Source organism: Tursiops truncatus, chromosome 17 (assembly GCF_011762595.2).
Source record: "Tursiops truncatus isolate mTurTru1 chromosome 17, mTurTru1.mat.Y, whole genome shotgun sequence".
In the NCBI taxonomy this organism is placed as follows: domain Eukaryota; kingdom Metazoa; phylum Chordata; class Mammalia; order Artiodactyla; family Delphinidae; genus Tursiops; species Tursiops truncatus.
In genome coordinates, this window is record NC_047050.1 from 67,842,775 (window position 1) to 67,866,732 (window position 23,958).

At 51.2% G+C, this 23,958-nt stretch overlaps 1 protein-coding gene across 3 annotated transcripts in view; it reads right to left on the reverse strand.

Moving 5' to 3' along the window:
• The window catches only part of CYRIB (CYFIP related Rac1 interactor B), a 153,789-nt gene extending 130,183 nt beyond the window's left edge, over positions 1 to 23,606 (reverse strand). For all 3 annotated transcript variants that reach the window (XM_073794759.1, XM_033843106.2, XM_033843109.2), the window contains exon 1: positions 23,474 to 23,606. The gene's annotated coding sequence lies outside the window, so the exon portion shown is untranslated. The remainder of the gene's footprint in view (positions 1 to 23,473) is intronic.
• Between the last annotated feature and the right edge of the window lie 352 nt (positions 23,607 to 23,958).

Below are 23,958 nucleotides of genomic sequence, written 5' to 3' on the forward strand. Positions count from 1 at the left end.
GCACTCTGTGCTCTCACTGCTGAGGGCCCGGGTTCAATCCCTGGTCAAGGAAGTAGAATCCCACAAGCCACGCAGCACAGCCAAAAGGGAAAAAAAAAAGAAAGAAAGAAAAGGGGGGGCTTGGCCCCTCTGCTGACCTAGGTCATCACCTTGGATTCTCTAAGTCTTTCCGCCTCCCATTAACTGCTTAACTTACAGGCCACGATCCTCAGAGACCGATCCTCAGAGACCCGCTCAGACCAGGCCAGCCAACGTCATCCCATCCACACCTCCCTCTCATGCAGAGTCAGGCCCTAGGCGGCCGCCTTCCTGCCTGGGGACCAACCACCCCTTGGTCAGGTGCCCCCAAGGCCCTGTCAGCTCCAGGGCCCAGCTCTACCACCTGGTCATCCAGGTCTGGCCAAGAAGCCCCACGGTCAAGTTTCTCCTCAAAGGCCTAAAAACTTCTAACGGTCACCATAAAATTACTCGCTTTTTCCCTCGTGGAAATTTAAAGTAAGTCACTGAAGTCTATACAACACTTTCCCACATTGAAAATGCAATGCTTGCAAGATTCCTTTACCCATTTCTGTCCGGAATGAAGCTTGTGTTCTGTTTACTGCTGTCACTGAGGAAGTGAGAGGGGCCTGCCTACCCACCAAGCTCAGACTGAACGATCAGGCTTTCTGTCTGGATCTCATCTCTGTCAATCCCACCCCCCCTACGGCAGGGTCAGGGCCCCTCACCCCCATCTCCTTCTGGGTAGACATCTGTCTATAGACTGAACCCTCTATGTCTGCTCGCCAGCCCCCAACCCCACCCAGTGAGGAGTCTAGATGGGCTCAGACAAGGGGGGAGAAGCAGAACTCATAAGCAGAAGCTGGAACGGGGCGGCAGGGGGGATGCTAATGTATGGCAGACCTGCTTGGAGTAAGAAAGGCAGGCATGGTGTGCGCAGCGGCATGGATGGACCTAGCGATAACCCTACTAAGTGAAGTAAGCCAGACAGACAAGTACCCTATGATGCTGCTTATGTGTGGAATCTAAAAGCAATGATACAGAAATAGACCCACAGACACAGAAAACAAACTTTTATGGTTACCAAAGGAGAAAGGGGGGGAGGGACAAATTAGGAGTTTGGGATTAACAGATACACACTGTTATATATAAAATAGATAACCAACAAGGACCTACTGTAGAGCACAGAACTATACTCAGTATTTTGTAATAACCTATGAGGGGAAAGAATCTGAAAAAGAATGTATGTATATGTATAACTGAATCACTTTGCTATACACCTGAAACCAACACAACATTGTAAATCAACTATACTTCAATTAAAAAAAATAATAATAATAAAAGAAGAAAGGCACGGTGAGTTAACCCTTCGATTCACCCAATGTCTCGACCTGAACTTTCTGCCTCATTATTTATATTACAAGTACCAACATCAGGTCTCATCCAATGCCAAAACCCCAAATTTTGACAACACCCAAAACAAACCTGGTGATAAGAGAAGGTAGGGTGGATCAAGGGTCACAGATCCAGAACCCCAACAGACTGTTGATAATAATTCCTTGAGTTGTGGGGTTTACACTGGGGGTGGAGGGAGCCCTCGTGAATTGCTGGTGGGAATGAAAACTAGTGCAACCACTTTGGAAAGCAGTTTGGCAGCCTCTCAAAAGTTAAATATAGAAATCCACACAACCCAGGAAATTCCACTCCTAGGCACCTACCCAGGAGAAATGAAAACCCACGTTCACACAAAGGCTTGTACACGAATGCTCATAGCAGCGTTAGTCCCAATAGCCCCAAACTGGAAACAACACAGCTGTCCATCAACTGGTGAGTGGAGAAACGACGTGATATACCCATGCGACAGAATATTCTTCCACAGTAAAAAGGACAAAGTACTGACAACATGGGTGAACCTCAGTAACACTACGCTCAGTAAAAGAAGCCAGACACAGATCCCATATTCCACTTATATGAAATGTCCCAAAGGCAATTTTACATACAAATTTATAGAGACAAAAAGTAGATCAGTGGTTACCTGGGCTTGAGGACAGAGATTATCCGTAAATGGACATGAAGGATCTCAGCGGGGTGATGAAAATATTCAAAAAACTATACTACGGCCATGGCTGCACCACTTGGTAAAGTGACTAAAAATCACTGAATTGTACACTTGAAATGGGTAGATTTTAGATACATAAAATATACCGTGCATTGGTTTCCTAGGGCTGCTGTAACAAATTACCACAAATTTAGTGGCTTAAAATAACACAGATGTATTGTCTTGTAATTCTGGAGATCAGAAATCCAGAATGGGTTTCACTGGGTTGAAGTCAAGGTGTCAGCAGGGTCAGGCTCCCTCCAGAGCTTCTACTAGGGGAGAACCTGTTCTCCCGTTCCTGGTGGCTGTGAGCATTCCTTGGTTTGTGGCCCCCTCCTCCAGCTTCAAAGAAAGCAGTGTTAGCAGCTTCAAATCTCTGATTCTGACCCTCTGTTTCCATCATCACACCTCCTTCTGTGACTCTGACCCTCCCATCTCCCTCTTCTAAGGCCCACCTGGATAATCCGGAATGATCTTCCCATCTCAAGATTCCTTAGGCACCTCAGTAAAGTCCCTTTTGCCACATAAGGTAATGTATTCACAGGTTATGGAGATTAGGACCTGGGCATCTTTGGAAGGACATTATTCTGTCTAACATACACCTCAATAAAGCTGTCATGGGACTTCCCTGGTGGTCCAGCAGGTAAGACTCCATGCTCCCAATGCAGGGGGCCTGGGTTCGATCCCTGGTCAAGGAACTAGATCCTGCATGCTGCAACTAAGAAGTCCACATGCCACTACTAAAGATCCTGCACGCCACAACTAAAGATCCTGCACGCTGCAACTAAGACCCAGCGCAACCAAAATAAATAAATAAATATTTTTTTAAAAATTAAAGCTGTCACAAAAACAAAAAACTAGCCAGTGCGGGATGTGGCCAGCATGTGGGACCCATGCAGGTGACCGCCTAGAACCCCCACCGCTGAAGAAGCCCTCCGGAGCCCTGTCCTAGGGCAGCACGTGCAGCGTAAATGAACTGAAAGGGTCCTCATTTTGGCCTCAAAACCTAGGAGGGAATGGGGCAAGAGAACAATTAAATCCTGGCAAGAAGACCCGGATAATTGGTCAAGTTCTAGATGAATGAGAGGATGAAAGGAGAGTGGGAGAAATGCCTTTAGTTTCCACTGACTTGACCCCCTGCCCTGGTCCTCCCCTCACTGTCGATTCTAAAGAAAAAGAGAACTTTCATGTCTGCACAGATCTGAGCGTCTTAGTGTTCTGAAATTTCCATCTCATTGATTATTTTAAAGGAACCTAAATTAAGTTAGTCCCCAGACGACCTCTGATTTTGGCAAGCACCTAAATCAATACGTAAGGAGCCACTCAGAGTTGCCACCTCAGCAGATACCTGGACCAGACCGTCCTTGTCAAGGTAATGGAGGAGAGCAACCAGGACCGGCCTCTGCTCCGTGGCAGCCTGATGCCTGCTCTCCCTTCACGCCTTATGGTAACCCTCCCAAGCTCACCTCTCTGCCTAATCCTTCAAAGTTATGGCCCTTCCCAGTGTATGAAAACAGTGTTTTCTTCTGTCTCTTCTGCTAGGCTACGTTCTGCCACATGCCTAGCACAGTGTAGGCACAAAGCAGGTATTCAGTAAACACTTGTAGACACATGTAGATGTATACAGTGTATATGCATGTTATATATATATATATAAACATGTTTTTATCTGTAGCATACAGTTGGTATTCAAGGAAAGCTTGCTTTCATATATATATGCATGTTTTATACAGCAACAAGTATACGTATATAAGTATTTTTATACAGAGAACATAGGTATTCAGTGAATGACATATATGTGTATGTATATGTGTGTATGCGTGTGTGTGTGTGTATATATGTGTAAGTGTGTATACATACACACACATATATATATGAATGAAGGAACAGGCAAAGAATAAGACATGGTTTAAAGGAAGAACAGGCTGAAGAGCTGAAATGCAAACTCCAGGACGGCAAACATTCCATCTCTTTGGTTCCGCATCCCTAAGCCCTAGCACAGTGCCTGCTGGCACTTAGCAGGTGCTCAATAAATACTGGTTGAAGGGATGAACGGCCAGAAAGCCCCAGATCGGCCAGGATTAGGGACTCTTGATCTCCGCATCCCTGTGCCTTTGAGTGCGAACCTGACACACAGTAGGTGGCCCAATGTTTACGGAGCTGAACTGCAGCACACTGGGTCTTCAAGGAATGGGATCAGGCTGGATGGTGTCTAGAGCACAAACAGGGAGGCATCCAGAGCAAGCTCACCTGTCTCATCATGTTCCCAAGGTCCCTGCTGGGGACGGGGCGCCTCATGCTGGCCTCAGTGGTACCTGTCAGTCAGGGTTACTGATTACAGAAAGCAGAAAAGGAAAAACGGAATTTGATGAGACAATAAGGGGAAGCTCCCAGAATCACCAGGCAGGCTGGAGAACCAGGCTGGGATAAAGGGCCAGGGGAGATGGGCAGAGGGGAAATGTGGCCAAGGCTGTGCCCACAGGACCTCTGCTGAGGATACTCCTGACTCCGAGGAACCTCCAACTCACCTGCATTGCTGCTCCGCTCAACCCGGAATCTAAGCCACGTGGCCACGCGGAGGCCACACGCCACGGCCTGAGCAGCTGGACATGGGAAGAAAGCATGTCTGGTCCACCTCAGCTCCCGTACCGGGGGGCAGAGCTCTGCTCCCCTCCAAGACCTTCATCCTGGGAGATCCCCCAAAGAGGGAGGTGGGTAGGATGCTGAGCACCCCAAAATATAGAAAATGCCCACAAGACACACCAACTCACTGAACTGTGCAATTAGGTCACTGCAGATCCACGAGCCCTGTCTCACCATAACTGGCCCACAGGGTGGACCCAGGGGCTCCCAGGGCGGCAGAAGTGAGAGGCCTCTGCCTGTCTACACAGCCCCGGAGCCAAGTGTGAACAAAGGAAGTGTTTCTTCATCTCTCACCCCAGAGAGCAAGCGTCAAGCAGAATTTCAAGCATCTGCTATTGCAAAACACCTAACGTAGTAGCAAAGGGTCATTTCCAGAAACATCCTCTCTCTCTACCCCATGAAGACGTTAGGCATCAGCTACACTCTGGATAACTTAATTGGCATTATCATTCATTTGTTCATTCACTCTGCAAACTGTTCCAAGATCCAGATGTGCCAGGCTCCCTGCTGGGTTCTAGGGTTACAAAGATGAATCAGTTGCCATCCCTGGCTTCCAGAAGTTCAGCTGGATGAAGGAGAGGATTAAAAAAAGAGCAAGCTCTGCTTTGGGGATGGCAACTGTAGTGCAGAGTTAGGGATTTGAATATGAGCTGCAGACCTTTTTTAGCAATTGCTGGGCATGACTCCATTCACAGACACACACACACACACAATGAGCTACCTCCTGAGTCAGCCATCACGGTACCGAGAACAAGGTCTGTATGTCCAAATCCCGATCCCATTAAAATAAAAGATACAAGGAGATAGGAGCCTATCATTAAAACAAAGAAGTGAATTCCTAATGATGGAATGTCGAGTACTCATTTATTCATTAAACAAATATTTCCCAAACACCCTCGGTATGCTCAATTTTAGGGGCAGAGAAGCAGGAGTGAACACAGGCAAAAATCACTGCCCTCTAAGGTCTGGTCACGAGATGGTGTTACAAAAAGGCGGTATCCCTTTGGTGAATGAATGAATGAATCAATCAATCAATCAAAGGTAACATCAAGTGATCTCTTGCAGGTAATGTCGATGTAACTGAAGCTGCCTCAGGGCACCTGATCTGTTGGGGGGTGTGAGACCACACAATCCTTCACCCCCAGGTCACTCTACTAGCTACCGGGGATCTCCCTGCCTTCACTTGCACTTTCAACAGCTACAGTACGAAAGAGACAGAATGAACCTTTTCTGGCCATTGCTGGCTTCCTAATTAAAGTTTACTTAGGGTCTATAAACACAGACCCAAAAAGGGTGTTTAAGACAAGGCAGATGCAATGCGGGTAAGGACTAGCTAATAAAATCAGGGGAAAATGCTGGGAGTTTTCAACTATGACTGTGATTAAACAAAACTTGCGGAGAGGATGCTCTGAGGGCCAAGGCGCATGAGTGTGCGCAGGGCCTGAGTTTCCAGGGCAAAATGTAAACCATAACTTCCTGCGGAATTAATTGGTCCCCGGTGGGAGACCCATGCTGAGTTCCTCCGGACCCTGCACCTTTCCCTGCCCCCTGCTGCCATTAGGTTGTCACACAGCTCGTCAAGACTGCATCTAAAAAGCCTGTGGACTTGCAGGTTCGTTGGGGACAGCCTCTGGTAGATTAAAAGAGGCACCTAATGAAGCTCAGAAGCTGAGGCCGCCCCCTTCCAGAACATTCACTGTTATCAGGAGTTATCTCTGCCCCTAAAATTGAGCATACCGTGGGTGTTCGGGAAATATGTGTTTAATGAATAAATGAGTACTCGACATTCCATCATTAGGAATCCATTTCTTTGTTTTAATGATAGGCTCCTATCTCCTTGTATCTTTTATTTTTTTTATTTGAACATCTTTATTGGAGTCTCCCTGTATCTTCCAACGACAGCTGCCCGCAAACTGCTCTTCCTCAGGCCAGGCAGGAACATGGGGTGTGGAAAAGGACCTCTCTCCTGAAATCTGGGTGCGGGTCTGGCCTGAATTTGAATGTGAATGGCAGAAATGGCCAGGAGCCCAAGGATCTCCCCAAAAGCCAACAACTTCCCAGAGATCAAAGTGGGCAAACGAGGGGTGACACCCTGGGCCAGCTGTAACGAAACCCTAATGAACAAGTTTCCACAATTAAAGTCAACAGTGGGAGAGGAACCAGTGAGGCTCAGAAAACAGTCGATGTCTTTGATTAAGCGCTGATGAAATTCCCCGTCACTGCTTTGATCTGGCTCCCCCAGGAGTTTTGTTGGCTTTGCAATGTTTTCAAAGAAAATGATCTTGAAGATACATGATTCCCCAAAAGCCACTAAACAGACACTGGCCCTTCCGCCTCCTCCCCCGCTTTGGAGCACACAGCAGTTTCCCAGATGAGTCTTCAGTGTCAGACAACGGTAACCTCGGCCCTTTTTCTGTACAAGATGAGCTTTCTCGCCAGTGTTTGCTCTCTGCTGGTCCAACTCCTTTATCAGAGTCCCGGTTTACCAACGGCTTTCTGCATTTGTTTTTGTTTTTGTTTGTTTTTGTTTTTGCGGTATGCGGGCCTCTCACTGTTGTGGCCTCTCCCATTGCGGAGCACAGGCTCCGGACGCGCAGGCTCAGCGGCCATGGCTCACGGGCCCAGCCGCTTCGTGGCATGTGGGATCTTCCCGGACCGGGGCACGAGCCCGTGTCCCCTGCATCGGCAGGCGGACTCTCAACCACTGCGCCACCAGGGAAGCCCGGCTTTCTGCATTTGAAACCAAAGCCCATCTCCTTGGGCTGGGACCAACCTCTCACAAAGCCAAGGCCCCGATAAACATCAAAGTGCTCTTGGGAATCTGACTTCGTGTTAATACCAGAGTGAAGCCCATCCCGAGTCCACTCAACTCCACACCATCCTGGATTCTGAGCCATTCTGAGTATAAATGATCAACAGCAGGGACTTCCTTCCCTTCTGGTCTAGTGGTTTAAGACTCTGTGCTTGCAATGCAGGGGGCGCTGGTTCAATTCCTGGTCAGGGAACTAAGATCCCACGTGAAGCTCAGAAGCTGAGGCCGCCACCTTCCAGAACATTCACTGTTATCAGGATACTCGGTCTCCTCATCTGGTCACTGCACCAGACACTGGCTAAGGTCCCTTCCAATGACAGCTGCCCGCAAACTGCTCTCCCTCAGTCCAGGCAGGAGGAAGCCGTTGGTAAACCGGGACTCTGATAAAGGAGTTGGACCAGCAGAGAGCAAACACTGGCGAGAAAGCTCTTCTTGTACAGAAAAAGGGCCGAGGTTACCGTTGTCTGACACTGAAGACTCATCTGGGAAACTGCTGTGTGCTCCGAAGAGCGGGGGGAGGCGGAAGGGCCAGTGTCTGCTTTCCTCCTTGCGGCGCATCCCCAAAAGAAAAAGGCGGCAGGCGGGTGGGGGACTTTGGGAGAGCAAATGCATGTAGCTCCTTGAGAGCATTTGCATGTAGCTCCTTGAACGCTGGCCTGCCTGCCAGCTTTTGCACACGCTCTTCCCTTTGTCTGAAATGCTGTTCCCGGCGGCGCTAGCCCTCAAGATTCAGTTCAAACTGTCACCTTATCTATAAAGCCTGCCCTAGCCCCTTCAGGCAAAGTTCAGTTCAACATGTCCTGAATGCGTGAGCCTGGGCTGTGCTTGGCTGGATGCACAGAGAAGAGAAACTTCCCCATATCTGGCTGTTGACCCTCCCAGGCTAGTGTCTCCAAATAACTTCTTGCTTGCAACTTTTTAAAAAAAATTTTACTGTGCAATATTTCAGATGTACAAAAAAATACATAAAGAATAATAAAACCGCCTCTTCTGCCCACCACCAAGCTTAAGGAACAAAATATAGTGAATACAAGCAAAGTCCCCTGGGTACCCCACCCCAAAACTATCTGTCTCCCCAGTTCCCCAGAGGTAAGCACTGTCCTGAATGGGGTATTCTTACTGCCATGCATTTCTTTACGCTTTTACTACATATGACTGTACTCCTTAAACAATGTATATCACTGTTTGGCAAGTTTTAAATTTTGCATAACCATAACACTTTGCATATTAGTACAATGACTTGTTTTTATGTCCATCTCCTCCCACAGTCCGGGACCCTCTGTGAGCAATGATTCCCGCTAAGCTCTCTATATGGGCACCCAACCCAAACCCTGGCACGTAGCTCATGCTTGATGCTTGCTTGTTGAAAATGGTAAAAGGAGGGGGAGGGGAAGGAAGAGGGGGAGGGGAGAGAGGGGGGAGGAGGAAAAGGAAAAGAAGAAAACACTGAGGACAGGGTTTTTCCCCACGGGACCCAAAAAGGGAATGGGGGGAGGGATGCAGAAGGAGCCATCCGATTGCCTCCCAATCCCTGGAGTCTGAAGGCGTACAGAACCGAAGTAAGACACAGCCCAGAGCTGGCTGAAGGGGCAGAGCAGCATTTAATATGAGGACAGAACCCAAAGTACTGTACTTGGCACACAGTAGGGGCTCTGGGCCTGCCTGGTGAACGAACCATCATTTCTGCAGATAAGAACATGGAGAGGCTGGAACAGAAAGTGTGATGGCCCAGAGAGGACCCAACCTGGGGACCCTCTGACGGACAGCAAAGGTCCTCTCTCACTGAGGACCAATGTACTCTTTCGTTCAACTCCAGCTCCCACAGCCGAAGCCGTGGGCTGCATTCTGATTTTCAACGACGGTACTAAATAACACAGCCCCAGGGGGCTTCCAGGAGCTCTGGAGGAGACAAATGAGAAAATGCTTAAACGTGCGAGGGCCGGAGAGATGGGAGGACAGTTCAGGTGGCCAGAGAGCAGGCTGATTTCCAGAGTACAAGGAATACCAGCCTTCAGAATAAAGGAGGGATGAGGCCTCAGTAAATGCCCCTTCCATTCATTAGGTGTGTCTCCTGACTTCTGAATTTTCTGCCAGCCTGAAGTGCACCTGTAAGGAGGCCATCAAGTAGAGCTGAAGAAGAGCCAGGACCAAGACTGAGTCCCAACTCTGGCCCTCAGCAGCTGTGCAGCCTTAGGCAAATCACTCAACCTCTCTGGGCTTCAATTTTCTGAAAAAATTACACACTCATTCTACAAACACTCTTGGATCGAGGCCTGACCTGTGGACCTCAAAGAGTAAAAGGCCCAGTCCCAGGGCTCGGCGATGCTTAGTGGAAGAAGGCCACGGCATAAACACAAAGCACGCTACGGATATAAGGTACTGTTATTAGACTTTATTTTCTGTCATAGAAGCCCCTTGCTTTTTTCTCTTCCTTCCTTGTTTCTTCTTTTAAGGGTCATGATGTGGTGTGTGGTCAACGCGAAGTAGACCAGAGAGCCAGGAGGCTCATCTTTAATTTAGCGCCAACAATATTCAGCTGGGCTTACACTTGGCCAAGGCTTTTTTCCGGCACATCTATTCACAGAGGACTGTTCCTCGAGTTAGCTCTCAATGGTTCTCCAACGGAGCGCTTGTCCCAGGCTCTGACAGCGGCGAGGGGGACAGACAGGGAAGGAAGATGGGAGGGGAGAGCAGGGCAGACCTAGAACAGACGCCCCCACACACACACTGCGCAGACAGCAGCTACACCCCTCTGGGAGGACACGGGTAACTGAGCCCTCAGAGTATGGTCCTTAGGAGAGGGAGGCAGGGAGGTGACAGGCCTATCACACACCCAGCTTCCTCCTCCTGTAAGGATGCTTCATGATGCCCCCTCCACAGAGAAGCGAGGGGACGTGAAGCAACTCGCAGGGCTGGGCACCCACGGCAGAGGCAAGGCCTCGTGTCCAGCAGCGGCTCTCCCGAGCCTCCGCCCTCTCAGGAGCAGATGAAACCCACACCCTCAGGTAACAAAAACCTTGGAGTTTTCATGGGCTTCAGCCTCGCCCAAGGATGAAAGCTTTTACTAAACCCGCCTAACACCTGATGGGTCGCCCGCTAGGACTTGTTGAGCTGACCTGCATCTCCCGGCAGAGTGCAGGTGAGGATTAAATGAGATGATGGGCCCAGGCAGAAACTTAGCCCACCGTGTGTTCTGGTCCTTACCCTGGAAACTGCGAAGATGAGGGAGGGGAGTGACTCAGCTCTGTGGCCCAGGGCTCAGCTCAGCAAGTAGCTTCAGTCATTCGGCCAGAGCAGCACAACTGCCTGATTTACCTGTCACTTCCTCTGGAAGGTGCTTGGGAGCAGAGGGCCCAGATGCCGGGCCCAACAGAGAACAGAGGAGGAAGAGAATGGAAAAAACGAGGGCTTTTCCGGACACTCAATAAATGGCTATTTGGAAATGATGCTAAAACGTGTCCCCGTTTCCTATGTGATCACAGAAACACATACACAAAAAATATGAATCTTGGGGTTTGAAGTGAATATTTTTTTATACCTTTTTTAAAATTTATTTTTGACTGCATTGGGTCTTCGTTGCTACACACGGGCTTTCTCTAGTTGCAGAGAGCGGGGGCTACTCTTTGTTGCAGTGCATGGGCTTCTCATTGCAGTGGCTTCTCTTGTTGCAGAGCGCGGGCTCTAGGCGCGTAGTCTTCAGTAGTTGTGGCACGCAGGCTCAGTAGTTGTGGCTCGCGGGCTCTAGAGCACAGGCTCAGTAGTTGTGGTGCACGGGCTTAGTTGCTCCACAGCATGTGGGATCTTCCCGGACCAGGGCTCAAACCCGTGTCCCCTGCACTGGCAGGCGTATTCTTAACCACTGCGCCACCGGGGAAGTCCTTGAAGTGAACATTTTAAAACACTCCCATTTCAATTTTCCACCCAAAGCAGAAAATTAATTCATACGCTTCTTCCTCAAACCCACCTCTGGCACCTAGTTCCCAGGCACCTTTTTTGTGCCTCCCTTAAAAAAATGGCTGAGGAGTTATTTGAATCAGAACTGCTCCAAAATGAAGGCAAAGATGACAGGTGAGCTACAGAACTTGAAAGAAAATGGCATTTTAAACACAACAGAGACTGTCTGGAAATTTACTATCCCCGTAACTGGCTGTAGCTCACCTCGGCGCCTTCCCCTGCTTGTGGACATAAGGATACATCTCTTCCACTCAGAACACACCAGGGCAGCTTCCCCTCCATTGGAACCAGAGTTCACTCTGCTTGCCACTTACAAAGACAATGCCACCCAAACAGAAAACAACCTTGCTATTGTTCACTGGTAGTTGACCCTCACCTTACCCTTCCCAGAAAATGATTTCCATATGACCTGAGGAGAGTTCCTGGGATTGTGGTGTCTCTAGACACGGTGAGTCTAGAAAAGTCACATGACCTCCTCTGACCCCCACCCCCACCCCTGGGTTACCTCATTGATTATTTTACTACTATTAAATGGCAACAATAATGTCTTCTGCCTGGGTCTAGGGTGTCTGATCCAGGGTGGCTGTTATATTCAAGAACTACCAGCTGTTCTTTTTCCAGTTGTCTTATATCCCTGTTAACAGGCCTGTTAGCACTGGAACCTCAGGAATGCCCGGGACTAAGCTTCAGGAGCTGGTCTGTTTTGTTATGCGTCGTGTAGGAAGGGATCTCCACTTTGGTTTTCTTGCTTTCCCTGGAAACAGCAGAGTTCTCAGTTTCTTAGAAGAAGAGACAGAAAAGAGGTTTTCTTCCCATAAAAGTAACATAGCCACCACATTACAGAAAATGCGTCAAAGAGAGAAAGGAAAAGAAATTCGTCCAGATCCTTATCTGCCTTCCACTACCTCTGACACCATTTTGGAGTGTATTTCCTTCCAGTCTTTTTTCCTATATATGACTGCTTTGCTCAGTTTCGCCCAGCCTCCCGGGGCCTCCACCTTGAGTGGCTACAGCAGAACTGATTCAGGTCTTTGGTTATGGTCAGATGCTTAGGTTATTTCCAACTTATTTTGTTATTGTCAAAAAAGCTGAGTTGAAGATCTCTGTGCAACATTTTGTCTAGATTTTTTATTGTTTCCTTGTGACAGCTTCCCAGAAGTGGGGTCACTGGGTCAAAGGTTACAAAGATCTTCATGGCTCTTGATATAAATTGCCATGATTGCCCAGAAGGGTTGATCAAGGACCCAGCTGGCCACCAGCAAGAAGATACAGGTGCCTTCCGAGGATGACACGGTTCACAGCAATCCTGGGGGGAGGACGGGGCACCGGATGGGTTTTCTCTTGAGTGAGCTCTTAGAGAACATTCCAGTCTCTGCACATCAGCAGGTGCCTCTCAGGTGCTCTTCAATCCCTGCTGTTGAGTGGCAGCTCCATAATGCGTAGGAGAATAAGCTCCAAGGTGGAATCAAATACTCCCTCCTGCCCCACTTAACACGATCGGGAACAAAAGATCAGGTTCCTTTTCTTTGGGTTTTAAATGTCCAAGGTCTTGAGACAAAGATCGGGTTAGCTGGAGAGAAGCATTTTCCAATCACGTTCTCAGCCATGATCATGGGGGAGGGGGTCCCTGGGGGAATGGGTGGGGGACATTCAAAAGGTCACAGCTCACCTATTCCTCATTTACTGCCGAGAGGGAGAGGGTCAGGGTGAAGTCAGAAGTATGCAAATTCGTTTTTCTACACTTCCTCTGCATTTCACCACTGAAACTTTGAGAAACACCGCTTGGGGAAACAGACAGTTCCACTGCGGGTGTTGAGGTCAGGGGGAGGAGGGCCTCAGGGAGCTGGGGTCCTCTCTAAAGGCTGGAGTCCCCCATGGGCCCAGGAGGCCCTTTCAAATCAACTCCAGAATGGGGCATTCAACCACAGGCATGAGGTTGTGATCAGAGACTGCTTTCATTCAAAAAACGGAGTCGGGCCTCACTAGGCCAGGGGAGGCTGTGTCCTTCCAGTCTACTAGGTCTCCCATACTGGAGCTGGACCCCCCAAAAGTCTCCAAAGTTAATCACACTCAAGCAGAAGAGACCCCTGAAATAATAATATTACACGTGTACATACACGTGTAATATATGGCACGCCACCGGGTCAGGACAGCTACACGTTCTCAAGATGTCCTCAATGTATCACAACATACAATGGAACTGTATCTCACGCTCATTTAACTTAGCTGTATTCAGCTATACTCAAAGGGCCAAATGCTTTTTTTTTTTTAATTTAAATAATACAAGTGTACTTTGTCTCTTGTATTTAACTGAATTTCTGTTTTGGATGTTGTAATTGTCCTTTATCGTATACTGTACACTACGGCTTGTGCGATACATTTACGCACACGTGTTACTGCACAGCATCACATACACAAAATCACGTGTGCACAAACGATCCTTCAGGGGCAAATCAGGAGACTGTCTGAATCGTTTTCACCATATGCAGTTCTGCCTGCTGAGCTGACTTCCGGACTTCACGATTGAGATGTGTCCCCTGTGTAAGGTTTCTTCTCCTTTGGTGCTTTTAGGTCTTGAGGGATGTGTCTCTCTGTCAGGAACTAGCAGAAAATCAGTTTCGGATTAGAACAGGAAACCAGACCTCCAAGGCTGGTGAGTGCTGGGGAGGCCACCATGGCTCGGCAACCCGCCTGCCACGGACAGGCTGTCTGGTCACGAGAACTCCTCGCTGGGCCACGAGCTGGCCGTGTGGTCCTTAGTAGGGCTTTCCCCTCCTCGGTCTGATCATTCTTTCAGTGAGTGACCTAGATGACTTTCAAGTTCCTGCGTGACTCTGGGCAACTCACATCACCTCTCTGGGCTTCCATGGGCTGTGTGAACAGGTTCCAACCTTGGATGAGAATCAGAGCTTCCCAAGCGGGATTCCTAGACGAGATGTGTTGAGATACTGACCTCCTCAGCACTTTGGGTGGGTGGCCCCAGGGTCAGTCATCTCCAGCCAAGAGATGCTTCCTCTTTTACTGCCCATTCCCCAACCCACACCTTATAAATTCTGTTTCCTGAGTGGGCTGTGGCCTGAAAAAGGCTGAGAAGGATGGGACTAGGTGATCTTCAATGTCCTTTCCATCTTATACCAACTGCCCCACCCTCAGCAGTTAGAAGCAGGTGGTACACAGGTAAAAGATTATGCTACGTGGGGTTCCTCTAACTGGGTGACAGGGACCAATGCGTCAGAATCATTTGAGTGCTTGCTAAAAATGTGGATTCTTGACCCTCCCACCCAGGAAGCTTAAACATACGCAAATTATGGTCAGATAAAAGAAATACTGGGCAAGAGGAAACCCACACCTAGAATATTCTGGTAAATTCACACACTGAAAATGGATGGGGGAAACACTACAAGTCCAGCGATTCATCCTGTATCCACCTTATTTTCTCAAGTCTACAGTGACCAGTGCCCAAACACTGGGATTTTCCTGCCCAATTCAACCATCCACCCCAAAGCATGAACCCAGAGCACACTTCCTCCCCCCAAAACCTTGCCTTGTTGGGGGAGCATGCAGACAGAGTAATGCAGACGATGCATGTGCTACACGTCCCAACACCAAACACATCAAGAGGTGTATTAACAGCACCAGTCAGTTTCACACTGAATTTACCAAAAACCTCACCACTCAAATTAGCCCAAGTAATCTACTTACAAGAGTCATTTATAAATCCGGAACTTCCTGGGCTGACAAGTTCACAGTAGGTGGCTCTCGGCAGTGATGGTTGCCAAGGCGCCTATCATAATGAGATGCCCACTTAGAAAACCACCACCGTCTTCTAGCAACATCTAGCATCGTCCAGCAGCAGCCGTGTCTGCTCCTTGGTAGACAACTCTCTTCAGAGATTTTTCGAGTTATGTTTGAAGTACACTCAGAAGAGGTAGTAAAAACAATAGGTAGGTGTCGAAGCTGGTGTAGCACTTTGCATTCCAGCTCTGCTTTTTATTAGCCTCTAAGTGTTCTCTGTTTCCTCATCTGTAAGGTGGGGATAATATAACTTGCCTCACAGAGTTACTGTGAGGTAAGAAATACCATCTGCAAAGTACACATTGTCCATGCCCGATAAGGGAAAGTTATTACTATAATAAGGTAGACGAAAGAACCCCAAAAAAACCAAAATCACAAAAACCCGCAATGTGACATTTACAGGAGGCTTGTTATTAGGGAGGCCTTTGGCTGGGTCATAAATGCGACACAAAGTGTCAGATATGCTGTCTCGCTCCCCAACTCCCGCTGCCCTGCCCCCATCCCCTTCCATCACCCTGCCGCCCTGTCCTCTGGTGCCCGGTGACTCTCCCTACTGCCCTATCTCCAAACCTAGCTAGAGCACTTTTCCAATTCCTGAGGGACAGGACAGCCTTGGAGGGACTGGGCTTGGGTGAGCCCAAGGAAACAAATCCAAATTCTTCCTTCTTAAGCTGCTCAGGCCCTTAGGGACTTGTGTGGGGTGTCAGGGGTCACATAGTATTTATTCCCCCCAAGGACCCATCACCGGGCCCAGCACGTAGTAGGTACTCACTCAGCGTCTGTGGCTGAAGAGCAGGACGGACCTGCTCTCTCCACAATGCACTGAACACTTGATGGCTACGAAAGCGTGTTTGGAAAGGACTGTGAAATACCCCTCAGCTTTCGTCTGCAGCCTGCGGGATCTGAACGCCCGCACTGGCCGGTCTCCAATGCCTCCAGAGCTTGGGGCGCTACACAAAACCAGAGTTCAGGGGAGCAGAGCAGACATTTTAGGGTTTCACTGGCTGAGTTTCACTTCCTGGCTGCTTTCTGTATTGTACTTCACCTCTGGTTTTGAGCAAAGCTGGGGCCAGGCCAGCACACAAACTGGCAGTAAAGGCCTCCCCTCCCCTGGGACTCCTCCCAGAGTCCCAGACCCTGAGGCTGAGGAGACAGGGGCCTCGAAGTACTGAGCACCTGTGAGAGGCCAGGCCCTATGCCAGGCCGACTGCACCGGTTTCCAACTTCAGAGCCACAAGGAGCTGCAAAACAGGCACTGGGATGCCGGGGGAGGTTAGGCAAGCTGCAGAAGACGCCACAGTTAGGGAGTCATGTGTGAACCAGGAGGTCCCAGGTCCTAAGTTCCACGGTTCTTCTCCCTTTTAAAGGAGAACCCCAGGGGGGCCAACCCCAGCGTTCAGTTTTGCATAAAAGCACTGCAGCAATTTGCAATGACCTTCCAGACATACCTACCCTCCCTTCAAATCCATATCCCGCGTCACTGCCAGAAGGATACAGCCCTGGCCTGAAATCAGCACTGGACAAATCCGTCCCCACCCAGCGGTGACTATGTCTTTGTGGGGAGGGGGTGTCTTTTTGTTTTTGTTTTTTTTGTGGTACGTGGACCTCTCACTGTTGTGGCCTCTCCCGTTGTGGAGCACAGGCTCCGGACGCGCAGGCTCGGCGGCCATGGCTCACGGGCCCAGCGGCTCCGCGGCATGTGGGATCTTCCCAGACCGGGGCACGAACCCGTGTCCCCTGCATCGGCAGGTGGACTCTCAACCACTGCGCCACCAGGGAAGCCGGGGGGTGTCTTTTTGGAGTGTTTCTACAAAGGGTCTAGGTTAGCAACTAGAGCACACATTACCTCATTCAGTCCTCCAGGCAATCCAGAGAGGCAGGTGTTATTAGCCCAGCTCTGGCCGAGATGGTTCTGGCTCAGCAAGGCCCTGCGATTCGCCCAAGGTTACACAGCTACTGAGTGGTAGCGCCAGGACGCCTCCGGCTCCACAGTCCGACAGTATCTGCTAAGTGGGCACTGGGGTAACACTCCACAGAGCCCCCAGCCGCCGGACAGAGCCGGTCCCAGGAGACTCCACGAAGCGAATGAGTCAAGGATGGAGCTGTTCTTCCTCCTGCTGCCCAGGCCTCTTCCCACCCTCAGCCCCTCCACACGGCTGCACCGCTGCCCTCCCCCGCTCACGTGAGGGTGCTGACTGGGGTAAGGGAGAGGAGGCCAGGAGCCTGGCGGGGTGCACGGCTTCAAAGCCATCACTTTTCCCGCGTCGGGCCTTCTTGTTCACTGTGGGTTTAAGGGCTCGGTCCCCTGCCAAAGGAAGGTCAGGGGCAGAGGTACCTTCTGCGCTGGGGACGTCCAGCCCCCAGCATCTCCTTGGCCTCAGAGCCTTGCACTAAGGCGGCCCCGAGGCGCTCGCAGAAAGACACTCTGGAGCCGTGTGATAAGCTCGGTTTGGGAGCCAGAAGACCTGGGTTCCGGTCCTGACTTTGCCTCTTGGGCAAAATGCTTCCCCCTCTGGATCCCAGTTCCCTCATCTGTTCAATTAAGAGTACGGGACGGGGCTTCCCTGGTGGCGCAGTGGCTGGGAGTCCACCTGCCGATGCAGGGGACACGGATTCGTGCCCCAGTCCGGGAGGATCCCACATGCCGCGGAGCGGCTGGGCCCGTGAGCCATGGCCGCTGAGCCTGCGCGTCCGGAGCCTGTGCTACGCGACGGGAGAGGCCACAGCAGTGAGAGGCCCGCGTACCGCAAAAAAAAAAAAAAAAAAGAGTACGGGACGCCTGAAACCTGAAACTCTGAGCAAGAGGCTCCTGTCCAGTCCTTCCAGCCCTTATCACGGGTGAAGGCCTGGCACACTCCCCCTGCTTCCCTCCCTTCCCTCCCTCTCCCACCCCACCTGGACTGCCCAGAGCACCCGGGCCCTGCTGGGCTATGGAGCACCTCTGGGTGGGTGCAGGGAGCTCTTCTCCACTCTCCCTTCAGTTCCCACCATCTTCGTACCGTGTGATTTGGGGCATGTCTGTCTCCTCTGCTAACTAAGCCATCGGCTCCCAGGAGCCTCCGGGACTCTATTCTGATCCACAACCTCAGTGCCAGCTGGGGTCCCAAATGAATGAGGCAGGTGGGGACCTCCAAGCTCTCCCTACTCAAAGTGTGGTCCACAACCCAGAGCATCACATGGGGAGGTGTTAGAAATGCAGGCCTTCCGCCCACCCCAGCCTGTGACTCAGAATCTGCAAGGGAATCCCCAAGGGATCCGGGGGCACACGCCAGTTTGGGAAGTGTTGCAAGGTGTCCCCTGGTTCTGACATGCCCTATCCCACATGCCTCGATTTGACCACCCAGCTGCCTCTCGACTTGTGGGCCTCAGTAGGGCTCACTAAAATGTAGCCTGTCATTAAGCAAAAAACATTCACCTTAGGAACCTTCTAGAAGCCTGCCACTGACTCTCAGATTCTAGAAGCAGCATCTGAAATGTACAGCCCCCCCAGGGGGACTCCTGGCATGTGTGACCCACTGGCTCTCTGAGTCTCAAGGAAGCCCAGGCAGCTTCAAAATGTTCAGAGCTCTCCCCCTCAGTGCTGTGGCTCTGACTACCCTCGTGTTCCCCATCCATCACCCCCCATAAATGGATGACTGCCAACAGCCAACAGCAGAGACAAACCGACCCGCAAGCCACCTGCCCCTTGCGGGCCCTGCGTCCACTACTCTTGACGTTTATTCAACTTGGAAGGGAAAGGAACCCTTCCAAAACATGCTTTCAGTTTTTTTTTTTAATAAACCCTGCGATTCCTCTAATGGCTTCAGATTATCTTAAATATTTATAAAAATCATTCTCAGCATCACTTCTTTAAACAAATCTCCTCGTCAGCTTCGATTATTTATGTATTTATGAACATGATGTCTCCTTCCCTCGGAGCAGATGGCAGCTAGTAAGTCTCTGGAAAGGAGAGGGAAAAAAATCAACGGGACAAAACGTAAACTCAGTGACTCCCCAGTTTACTCTCCTTGACAAGCTCTGGTACAAGGATCTCTCCATTCACAGTGGAAGCACCATACTGTGGCCAGTCAACAAGTGGTTTGGAAAAGCATGGAGACTTGAACTTGAATCTAGGATGAAGCTGTCACCCAAGGGCTTGATCCGCAGTGGGAACTGGAGCCCCGTTAACGGAGGGACAGGACGATGGGACTGGGGCCAGGACAGAAAGAGCCCAGGGGTGGCAGGAAAGTAACTGACATTTGCTGGGCACCGTCTATGTGCCATACACTGTGCTGGGAGGCTCCCCAGACCACCTCTGTGTTGACCTTCACAACAGCCTTTCCAGGCAGCAAACATTATTCTTCATTTGAAAGATGAGGAAGGCCCAGAGAGAGGAAGCCACGGAGCTCGTAGGCAGCACAACCAGGATGGAAACCCAGACAGTCTGGCCCCCAGACCCACACCCATGCTGCCTCTGAAGCCAAAAAGGATGAGAGGAAAATACAGATGCTGTTAACCTCATGCATCCTTGGCTACAAAGCTATTATCTTCCCTTCAACCTGGTGAGGCCAATCACCCCTTTTAAGACCATCGAAGACTTAACTCCCAAAGTTCTACCCACACAACAGAACTCTGTCTATTTGACAATCTGGGGGGATCAAGTCTTGGGTGATATCTGGAAGGAGTGGATACGAAGTTTATGAGAAGATATGAAATGAGTGTCATAGGCACATAAAGAGCTCACTTTATGAGAGAGAGGAAAAAAGACCTTTTACCCTCAGGGATGGATGAAAAACAGGATCATCATGATTCTTTCTTCATCAGGCCTTTATCAAGTGTCCCAGACAGGGAAGGAGAAAAAGAATAAAATCAACACTTCCCCCCACCCTTCCTCAATTTACTTCTATCCAGAAGCTCCAATTCAAGTTAAAAAAGGGACATGGGGCTTCCCTGGTGGCGCAGTGGTTGGGAGTCCACCTGTCGATGCAGGGGATGCGGGTTCGTGCCCCGGTCCGGGAAGATCCCACATGCCGCGGAGCGGCTGGGCCCATGCGCCATGGCCGCTGAGCCTGCGCGTCCAGAGCCTGTGCTCCGCAACGGGAGAGGCCACAACAGTGAGAGGCCCGCGTACCGCAAAAAAAAAAAAAAAAAAAAAAAAAAAAAAAAAGGGACATGGCTCTGGCCCTTGAGACGCTTATGCTCTCTCTAGTTGAGGACACAGGGATCACTACTGCTGCTGCTGTTGATAATAATAAACATTGACGATTATGGCCATTTAACGGGGGCCTGTGCTGAGAGCATCACTCACATGACCGCAATGAGCAAAACCATCCCCCCGACAGATCGTCCCATTTTACAAATGAGAACACTGAGGCTCTGAGAGGTGAAGGAACTTTGTGACATGCACACAGGCAGTAAGAGGGGGCAGTGAGGTGTGACTGTGGATCCTGTCCTCATGTTCAGGAGTCCTGTGAACTGGATGGAATGGGGCAGGGATGATTTTGCCCATTTATACATGAGGAAAAGAAAGTTCTAAGAAGGCCATGACCTCTCTAAGGCTTCAGGCCAGGGCATAGCTAAAGTGGACTGATTTTAAATCTGATGTTTCACCGACACAACACTATGGCCACAATGCTTGCTGGAAGATGGTTTCTCTGGAGAGAGAGAAACCGCTTTGGCGGCCAAGTCCCAGACCTCCAAAGCCACAGGACAGTGGTCTCTTCCATCAGGGAGATGATGGGCCTAAGGCCACAACCTCCTGGCACTGGTGCCCCTCAGGAGTCCCTCCCGTCATGGGCTCTGGGTGCTGAAGCAGGAACTGACAGAGACTGGGATTCCACAATGGGGAACCAAGACACACTTGGGAGGAATGGCCAGAGAACAAGTGCAAAAGGTCACCTACAGGCCAGTGCGCTGACCTTGAGGTAGAGACAGACTGTACCTCCACAAAGAGCAAACCATCCCTCTTTTGTTCATTCTGTCAAAAAAAAAAAAAAAAAAAAGCATGTACTGAGTATCCAGCATATGCCAGACAGCCTGCCAGGTGCCAGGGGAAACACAAAGGCCCTTCAGAAGGGAGCACAGTGCACCGGGAAGCGGGAGAGCTCTGCAGTAGGAAGTCTAGAGGAAGGACCTTGAATCTGCTGCTTAATTGGCTGAGGGTCTTGGGCCAAGTCCTGCACTTTCTCTAAGTCGCAAGATGAGAATAAAATCTCTACTTCATAGGTAACTATGGCCACTCTATGCCTTAAAAATGAATCCGCGCATATGCTGAAACCGCAGCCGGCCACACAGAGGTGCCTGCTTCTGCCTCTTAAAATGATAGCAGCACTCAGGCTCATCTCCTGCCCTCCAGCTGTGAGAGAAAAAAACCAAAAAAAAGCACAGCTAAGGATCCTAAGAGAAGTGCACACAGGCCTTTGAGAGCTGAGAAAGGAGAAAAGGAATGGCTGTCAGAGAAAGCAAAATTACCTGAAAATCTCCCCAAGTGACCTGCGGAAATGCATAGTGAGCCTTTATACGAAGGCCATTTCCAAGTACCCCTGAGGGTGAATCCACCCTGGGCTCCTTCAGCACACACGCTCTGCCCCTCCCTATGCCTAAAGTTTAGCAAGGATCCAGATAATGCAAATTACAACGTGCCTCCCCAGGAAGAAAACTCAAGCCAGCTGACCACTTCTGCACGCCCCACCTAGGAGAAAACCCACCTCTCCCTAGCTTCCTCCTGTTTACAGGAACCCCAATGCCTGGGAAATCAGCCCAGCTGTCAGCCCTGGCAGCCCGCCCCGGCGGCCAGTCATCTGGCGGTGGCAATCAAAATGAGGCTTCCTTTTCATTTCCACTAAATGCAATCTTCCAAGAATAGGAGAGGCTCAAAGTCAGAGTTTAAGCTCCTTTTCATAAGAAGTCAATATTTTCACAAGCTAATCCTCCTTGGGAAGGGGGTGGATTACATATATCCCAGGTGGCAAAATGTGGCTCTCTGGGGACCGTGGAATGGATGTTACAGGGCAAGGAAGCCAAAATGTGGGACCACACCCAGCCACTCACTTCTGAAAATTCACCACCCACCTATTCATTTCACAGGTATCTATGGAGCACCTCCCATGTGCCCCAGGCCCCCCTTCTAGGCAGTGGGGATGCAGAAATTAAAGGTGACTGACAATGACACATCCAATCACTGCGCCCTCTCCAGGCCAGGAAATACACGCTCCTCTTCTCGAGGCCCAACTCAAAGCAGCCCATTTTAGAGACAGGCGCCTAAGACTCAGAGAGGGCAAGCGATTTGCCCAAGGTCACACAGCTATTAAGTGGCAGAGCAAGGAATTAAACCTAGGTGCAAAGTCCTCGTGACACTCCCCGGCGGGGCCTCCTTCCCACTCAACCCCTCCCCCTCTGGCTCCATTTCTGCGGCAGGGGGAGGATCAAAGACCGCCGCCGGGGGCTCCAGTAAGGGAAGTCCTCGGTTCCTCTTTCCTTCCACCCCCGACACAGGACACACAAGGTTCCATACCCACGGGGTGTGTACACAACCCCAGGGAAGCCGTGCAGGCTGCAGGGGCATCCACTCGTTAACACTGAACTTACATTTTTAAAAAAATGGAAAAAAAAATACGACGAAAAGATAAAGGGCAAAGAGGAAGTGCTCTTTAAACAGAGGCGGGTGGTTACCCCACGAGGAAGTCTTGAAGCCAAGGGAGATTCTGTTCACCCCCTCCAGTTCCTCAATTCTAAGAGACTGGCCTTCCAAGCCCCCAGTCGAAGTTAGCTGGGGGGTTGGGGGATGCACGGCGCCCGGGGTCAGACCCTGCGCCCGCACCTGGCTAGCAGGAGGGGTCTGCGGGGGAGCGGCCACGCCAGGCACCCCTCCCTCCGGGCGCAGCCGCGCGCTCCCCACAGCTGGGCGGACCCGGGCGGCGGCCCCTCGGCGTGCGCCCCTCGCGCCCTCCAGCCCCCTCCCCCCCGAGGCGCATCCTCGGGGCGCCCCACGCGCCGGGGACTCCCACCGCTGCGGCGCCCCCTCTCCAACCGCAGGGCGCCCGGCGCGGCCCGGATCGCACTCCCACCTCTCCCTGCACCCATCGCGCGCGCGCCCCGCACCCCACGCCCTCCCCGGTGGCAGATCGGCTCCCAGGGCGCGCGCAAGCGAGCCGGGCGGCCCGGGCGACGGCGCCGGAGGAGCCCCGGGCACGTACCTGGCGGCCCGGGCGAGCGGCGAGGGGAGCGCAGCCGCCGGCGCTGGAGCGCAGGAGCCTCGGAGCCTCGGAGCCTCGGGTGCCGCCGCCGCCGCCGCCGCCGCTGCTTCCGGGTTGGCGGGTCTCACGTCACCGCCACAGGTTTGCGAGCGGCCCCCGCCGCGGCGGCCCAGCAGCAGCAGCAGCAGCAGCAACAGCCCCGGCGACTGCCAGGCGAGAAATAACTATAAAAGGAAGAGACGCATCGAGGAGGAAGAGGAAACGCCGTTTACCTTCGAGAAGCCGCGCCGCCGGCGCTCTCACAAAAGGAGGACGCCCGCCGAAGCCGCCTCCCCCCGCGCCCAGTCCCCGCCGCATCGCGGGGCCCGGCGTAAGCGCGCGCGGCGCCCCGGGACCGCCCCGCGCCGGCCCCCACCCCACAACCCGGGGTACGGGGCGCGGGTGACCTTGGGCAAGTCGCGGCAGGCGGGCGAGCGGCCTCCCGG